The sequence below is a fragment of the Coenobita brevimanus genome, chromosome 30 (assembly GCF_032717465.1).
Source record: "Coenobita brevimanus isolate Jiangsu-jjx chromosome 30, ASM3271746v2, whole genome shotgun sequence".
In the NCBI taxonomy this organism is placed as follows: Eukaryota; Metazoa; Arthropoda; class Malacostraca; order Decapoda; family Coenobitidae; genus Coenobita; species Coenobita brevimanus.
Genome location: NC_136983.1, coordinates 32,216,632 through 32,225,174, shown reverse-complemented (window position 1 = coordinate 32,225,174; position 8,543 = coordinate 32,216,632).

Here is an 8,543-nt window from a genome sequence, read left to right as displayed (position 1 = left end):
TCTTTCCTATCACAACCTTCTTTCTGATTGTCAGTATGGGTTCCGTTAGGGAAGCTCCACTGCCAATCTTCTCACCTACCTTTCAGACTGCTGGTCATCCTCCTTTCGGGACTTTGACGAAAGCTTTGCCATTGCACTTGACATCTCAAAGGCTTTCGATCGAGGCTGGCATAAATGTGTAATTTCCAATCTGCCCTCTTACGGTTTCTATCCTTCTATCTGTGGCTTCATCTATAGCTTTCTTTCTGGTCGTTCTATAGCCTCTGTTGTAGACGGTCATCGTTCTTCTCCTAGATCTATCAACAGTGGTGTTCCTCAGGGCTCTGTCCTATTACTAATTCTCTTCCTTTTATTCATCAATGACCCTCTAAGCCGTACAATACAGCTAACCCTATCCACTCGTATGCTGATGATTCCATCCTTCACCTTTCCATTCGGTTCCCACAACGTCCATCTCAGCAGTAATTTCGACAAACAAGGAATGAGGCTATGGCACACCTACATGTAATGTTTGACTTGGCTCGTATCTCTAACTGGGGTAAAAACAATCTTGTTGTTTTTAATGCATTAAAGACTCAGTTCTTAGACCTATCAATCAGACAAAAGCTTCCAAAAGAGTACCCACAAATGTTTAATAATATCCATCTCAGTCCTGCATCATCCTTGAACATGCTTGGGGTTTCATTGTTTTGAGACTTATCTTGGAAAATCATATTACATCTCTTGTAAAATCTGCTTCCAAGAGATTAGGTGTGCTAAGCCGACTCTGTACCTTCTTTACCCCTGCACAGATGTTGACGTTATACATGGGTTTTATTCGCCCCTGGGTGGAGTACAACTCTCATGTATGGGGAGGCTTCCCACATATAGCTCTTCTCAATAGGGTAGAGTCAAAGGCTTTTCATCTCATTAACTCTCCTCCTCTTACCAGCTCCCTACAACCTCTGTTACTTCGCCGCACTGTTGCATCTTTATCTCTTTTCTACCGTTACTTCATTGGTCATTGCTCCTCTGAACTGTCTGCATGTAACCCTCCACTTCTATGACGAATGCGTAGCATCCATCTAGCAAGAAACTCATCCCTTTTCTGTCCAACTCTCTAATGCAAGTGTTAACCGTTACTCCCAGTCCTTCATTAATGCAACAGGTCAACACTGTCTCCCTCTGTCTGCATTTCCTACTTTCTATGATCTCCAATCGTTCAAACGCAGTGTGTCCAGGGATTTTGAAATGAACGGATCTTGAATTTGACTCTCTCTTGTATTTTGTTTTTCTCTTGGAAGGAACTGTTGTGGGCTTGTGGCCTTAGGTTCTTGCTTCCTAGCATAAAAGAAAAGCTGGTATCATCTGGGAACACTTACTGTAGTGATCCACAACCCTTAAGGATTCGACTTGGTTATCAATATGATCCAGAGGCTATTGGCGGCACACACAGGCAAACAAAAGCAGATTGGGGCTGTGCACAATGTCCCCACCCAACCAAGCCAGAAGACTGAGGACTGATGGAGTCAAAACTGCCACTTCTATCCCCTGGCATGGGCAACTAGCAAACAAGCTCAAAATGCCTGTCTACACTAAGATTCGGTTCCACAGAATTCCTGTAACGCTCCAAGTGGATGCTGGCACCGTGTGTTCTTGCCTGTATACTCGATTTTACTAGAAAAATTGGTCAACCTTCAAGTCTCTCCAAGCCTCATCCACTGACCTGATTCCGGCGGGAGATGAACAACTAGCCCTGAAAGGCAAAACTCTCCCCCTGATGGTCACCATCCTGGAGCCATCAGTCTACAGTACACTGACGACCCATTCATCATCTTCATCTCAAAGTGTAGGACTTGTGACTGCTAGCTAGGGTTGGATCCATTACAAAAGCTGGGGGTGAGTATTGACTGCCACCACCGACACATCCAGTTCAGGGCCCACAACTCCACTGCCTGCCTGCACACAGTCATGCAGGCCGTGAACAAGAAGACAACCACCATCCAACCCCACCATCAAGCCTGGGTGCCGCTCGATACCCCTACCCATCACCCATTGCTGTTGTCCCCGCAGATGGAGCAACTCTTCACCACGAGTTGCCTCATCTAACCGGCAATAGTTCCTCCCGACCTCAATGCCATCAGAATCGCCAATGCCTTTGACGAGCCCCTCATGCTTCTCAGAGGCCTTGTCATGGGAGAGATGGAGAGTTTTGATACCCCCCTTGAGCCTCCATGTTCTACTGATGTTCCCTCCCTACCTCAGATTCCCTCTCATCTGCCACCCCAACAGCAACAGGAGTTGGAGCAGCTGTTCCTTCATTACCAGGATGTCTTCACCTAGCACCCAGGAGATCTAGGCCAGACCAAGATCCTTTACCATCAGATACTCACTATGAGACTCCTCCCCCCATATGAGAGACATTACACAGGAAAAATCCAATACAACACCAAAACTGCCAAATCTATGACATGCTGAGTAGAGGGATTGTGAATCCCCCTTAACAAGCCTATGGTCTTCTCCTGTGAGAAAGAAAGATGGATTCATGTTATTTTGCTTTGACTCTTGACAACTCAACTATGTAACCATCAAAGATGCAACCCCCCTACCTTCTTGAGTTCAGCCTCCTCCTCATTGGCCTCTGCAGTGAACCACCCACCATCCTCAGGTTAACAGACTTGGTGCTACGAGGGCTAACGTATGAGACTTGTGTGGCCTACCTGGATGATGTTATTGTGTTTGGACGAAAATGGAAAGAACATCTCCAGCATTTAGGGCAAGTCTATCTATCTATCTATAGCCCGACGCCCTAATCCCGCAAAGGGTGGCCGCAGACAAAACGCCTCCAAGTCGCTCTGTCACCCACCATTTGACTACCCTCCCCCCAACTCACCACCCCCTCCCTCATATACCTCTCAACTCCATCCCTCCACCTCATCCTTGGTCTACCTCTCCCTCTCCCTCCTCCCACCTCACCCACATACACCCTCTTAGTCAGTCTTTCATTCTCCATTCTCTCCACATGTCCAAACCACCTCAGTGTATTTCTCCTAATCTTCTAAACCACATCAACATCCACCCCACAGCGTTCCTTCACTTCTTCATTCGTCAACCTGTCCCTCCACGTCACTCCACATGCTCCTCTCAAGTAACTCATTTCCACTGCTCTCACTCTTGACTTGTTCCCCTCTTGTAAGGTCCATGCCTCACTTCCATATGTCAGGGTAGGGATCACAATACTATCATGCAGTGACTTCATAACTTCCAAACTCACCTCCCTATTTCTCATCACTGCTCTCAGTGTACCAACAACCTTTCTTCCCTGCTGTACCCTTTCACGCACTTCATCCCCCAAAGTTCCATCCTTACTCATCACACTACCCAAGTACTTGAATGCACTCACATTCTCCATATCCTCACCATCCAACCTCACTGCACACTCTGTGACTTCATTCCTCTCAAACACCATAACTTTACTTTTGTTTACATTAACTTTCAGATTCCTCCTCCTACACACTGTCCCAAATTCATTCACCAAACCTTGCAACTCCCATTCATCTTCACTCAACAGTACTGTATCATCAGCAAACAGCAACACCGGAAGCTTCCAAATCTCACCCTCATTCACTAGAGCCACCCCCACATCCACTGCCCTACCCTGCACCTCCTTTACAACCCCATCCATGTATATATTAAACAGCCATGGAGACATCACACAACCCTGTTTCAGTCCCACCTTGAGATCAAAGAACTCACTCAGCTCACCATCCATTCGCACCGTAGCCCTAGCTCCCTCGTACATACTCTTCACAGCACTCAACAATTTCCCCTCCACTCCATACATTCTTAATACCTTCCACATACCTTGCCTATCTATTCTGTCATAAGCTTTCTCCAAGTCCATGAAGGCAGCATACACTTTCCTTCCCTTCTCTAGATACTTCTCCACTAAACATCTTAGAACAAATATCTGATCTACACACCCTTTTCCCTTCCTAAATCCCCCTTGTTCTTCTCCAACTAGCTCCTCTGTCATATGCCTAACCCTATCAATGAGTATTCTACCATATATTTTACCAGTCACACTAAGTAGGCAAATACCCCTATGGTTACCACATACTTCTCTCTCTCCTTTTCCTTTGTATAAAGGAACAATTATACCTGATTTCCAGTCCTCTGGAACCCTTCCCTCTTCCCAAGCCAATCTACACAACTTCCATATCCACTCCACAACAATCTCACCCCCATACCTAAGCATTTCACCACACACTCCATCAATTCCTGGGGCCTTTCCCAACTTAATATTCTTCATCGCTTCCACGACCTCCGCCCTACTGATCTCTTCCTCCCTCCTCTCATCTCTTCTTCTCCCAGCCATTCCCCAACCACTTATACTTGCACTGTTCTCACTCTCCACATTCAACAAATCCTCAAAGTGCTCCTTCCATCTCTTCAGTTTCTCTGTCTTCTCCACCAACAATCTATTATTCCTATCTTTCACTCCCCTACTATTTCCCCTTTCACACTGCCTTACTTTCTTTACCTCCTTCCAAAACAATTTCTTACTCTCCCTCCATTTCACACTCAGATTCCCCCCAAACTCTTCATCCACTTTCTTCTTACTCTCCTTCACCAGTCTCTTAACCTCCCTTCTCCTGCTCACATATACCTCTCTCTTCTCTCTCTCATCTTCTCCCCTACTTCTACTCGCTAACCATTCACTATATGCCTTCTTCTCTTGTTCCACAGCTAGTTTCACCTCATCATTCCACCATGCTGTCCCTTGCACACCCTTGTATCTCCTCCTCACTCCACAAACCGCCTCACACGCTGCGCCTATCTCCTCCGTGAATATCTTACATACGTTTTCCACCCCTTCCATCTGCTCTAGCTCATACCTTTCCAATCTTTCTTCCGCTATGCTCTTATACTCTGTCATTTTCTCACTATCTTGCAATTTCTCCACTCTTCTCACAGGAGTTGCTTCCTCCTGTCTTCCCCTTCGTCTCCTCAGCCACTTTCTTTGCAGCTCTACCTTGGCCATCACTAAGTGATGGTCCGAGACTCCATTCCCCCACCCTCTCCACACTCTTGCATCCAACACTTGTCTTCTCATTCGCTCATCCACACACACGTAGTCTATCATTGCCTTTCATTCAACAAGTTCACCATCCATCCTCCTCATTACTCTCCATGTATACCGGTGGATCATCTTATGCCGAAAGTAGGTGTTGGCTATTGCCAATCCCTTACAAGCACAGATGTCCACCAAAGCACTTCCATTCCCATCTACATCAGCTGGCACACCGCACTGACCAACCACTCCATCCACTCGTACATTCAACTTTGCCATTCATGTCTCCAATCAACAGCACTCTCTCGCTCCTCTCAAACTTTTCCATACACGCTTCTACACTCGCCCAAAACTCATCTTTCACTCTTGCCACTCGATCCTCTGTCGGGGCATACACACATACAATCGCCCACGCTTGTATACCTACTTTCATCCTCACCCATACAATCCTTGCACCCACTGTTCCATACTCTCTTATATTCTCCTTCCACTTCTTGCTTATCATCAGACATACTCCCTCTCTTGCCCTCTCATTCTCACTGACTCCCGCACATATACCTGAACCATATTCCCATTCTCTCACCCTGTCACCTCTCCATTTAGTTTCAGTCAATCCACATATATCCACTTTTGTATCCTCAAGCACCTGAACAATCTCTCTCTCTTTCACTTCATCATTCGCTCCTCTCACATTCCACGTTCCCACCCTAAGAATGTCCTTCGTCCGTTCCTTAGTCGTCAACGTATGGTCCGTCCGGGTCCGAGGCGCTTTGTTCGCTTTTTTAGTTAGTTCTTTTTACGGGGTGGGGCACTAACCCACCAGCAACCCTTTTAGTCGCCTCATACGACAAGCAGGGATACTGGGGGAGTATTCTTGAACCCCCCTACCCCGAGGGGCAAGTGCTGGGCCATATTAAAGCACCAGGCCTCAAGCTGAAGCCCTCGAAATGCAACCACACCCAAGAGTCTGTTGCATTGCTTGGTCATGTCATCTCCTGCTAGTGGCTAGCCCTGGATCCCGACAAGCTCCACATCATTGTGGAGATAGCCCCACCTGCCAACGTAAAAGGAGTCTGAGCCTTCCTAGGCTTGGCATCATATTACCACTGCTTCATCATGAACTTTGCAACCATCGCAAACCCACTCCACGATTTGACAAAGAAAGACAAAACCTTCCAGTGGACTACCCCCACGATTGAAGACTTTGAAAAGCTCGAACACCACTCAACATGGCACCAATAGTTGCCTTTACTGACTACACACAACCTTTTTGGTTGTATACCAACGTCTCTTTGGTCGGAATAGGTGCTGTCATTACTCAAGTTTAGGAAGAAAAAGAACACATTATTGCTTGTGCCAGCAGGACCCTAAACCCTTCCAAAGGAAACTACGCAGCCACAAAATGTGAAAATGCCCAGGAGTAGTCTGGGCCCTCAAACACTTCCGGTTATACATCCTCGGGGTTCCTATGATGGTCACGGATCATCAGTCCCTGAAATGGCTGTGTAGATCACAAACAATCCACGCTTTCCTGGTAAGATGGTGAGAAATCCTCGAGGGATTTGATTTCGACATCGTGTACTGCCTTGGCAAACTCCGTACCAGCAAGGACAGTTTGTCAAGGCTTCCTCTGAAATTGCTCACCAAAAAACAGAGAACGTGCCACAGCACTTCACACAAACATTGCTGTGGCAATGGGAGACAAAAGTAAAACCCAACTGAATGCCAGCTAACATCTTCAGGGATTTGGAATGTATAGCAGACCACCTATACGCCCCCCAGGCCGCATCGTCGTCGACCCAACTGACATCATAGGAGTAATGGTGAATCTACACTCCAACAAGGGAGCCACCTAGGCCAATAGAAACTGCTCCCTGTTTATAAGAATGTCTACTGGACACCCCAACCATCAACCTTTGCTAGGCAAGTCATCGAAGCCTGCAGAACCTGCACATTAGGAAAGACATCTCCAGGGCACCAGGATCAACCTCTTTTAATGCACTCCTGAAGAATGTTCCTACTGTCATGAAATATCTTCAGAAGATCAAAATTATCCAGACTCACTGTGGTCTACCTGTTGGTTGTGTTCAAAAAGTTGCTTGGCATCATTGAAAGGTTTCACAAGGTTTTTCAGAAGAAACCGTCGACTTGGCACAGGTAGTGCACTACAAGAATGCAGTCCATGACAATACTTTTAGCCAGCAACTGCACAGGTGGCTGAAGAGATCTATGCCATGAAAAGGCAGCATGCGAGGAGAACAACATCCAGGATTCTTCTCTTGGTCCGAGAAGGACCTGCCTAATGGTTCAGAACATCTCAAGCAGAGACTTTTCTACCCTTGCATCGATCGAATGACCAATGAGCTGGAGAATCGTTTTTCTAGTGTTGGGAGAAAGTCATGATTGGCATCCAAGCATGTCACCCCGCCTCTGAAACCTCCAGTGCATGCAGTCCCTAGAGAAACTAGCCTTGCAATACAATATATTAGTCCCAGAAGTGGTCATGGTGGTAAAAAGATTTTTGAGCAGGAAGGGGCTAGAAGCCATCCCAGACATTCTGAGTGTGTTCAAGCTCCTTGATCCCATGATGTTCTCATCACTGAAGACGATCTTACAGGTGGCCCTTACCATCCCGGTCAGTAGTTACAGTTGTGAGCGATCATTTAGTGCTCTTCGCCGACTACATACTTGGCCTAGGAGCACCATGGGCCAAGAGAGGCTCAATGATCTGACAGTGTTGTCAAACGATTGAGAGTTGGTTGGAAGCCTTGATTTGACAAAGTAATTGACACATTCGCCCAACTAAAATCAAGACGCCACCTCCAGATCCTTCCTCTCCAGAAAAAAGAAAAAAAATTAACATGTCATGTCTTTGTATAAAATGATAAATATCTTTGTGATTTAATCATCACATCAAAAAATGAGAGATTTGTTTAGATGTTGCTTGGCATATGCTGACCGCATCCCTTATATGAGCAGGGCAGAAGAGATGAGGAGAGAACAAGAGGAGAAAGCAGAGATGAGGAGTGCAACAGACAGATGGGACACCAAAAGATCCCCTGGAGAGATGAAGAGAACAGTATCAGATGGACAAGACACAGAGTTAACACAGTTTTGTCACAACTCAGATTGTACTCACTTTATTTTTAATTCATGTTGTGAAAGTTAGTCTGAGCATCTGATCGGAACCTTTTGGTAGAGCACAGTACTGTCTCACATCTTATATTCTCTTTAAAATAACCCGAAATTAATCCAGTGAAAATCTAAAGATTTCTCGGCTGGGCTAAGTCCCCAATCTTTCAAGATCCCAAATACGTCCATGTCTCTTATCAGCTTATTATTGCTGCTGTTGCTTTGGCATAAAAGGTAAAAAAAATTCCCTCCATAATATTTTCTTTGAAATCTTTTCAGCCAATATTCCATGGGATCAAACTCCTCAAACCCCACTTTCTTATTTAAAAACAAATTACAAGTAATTTAGCAGTGTTAC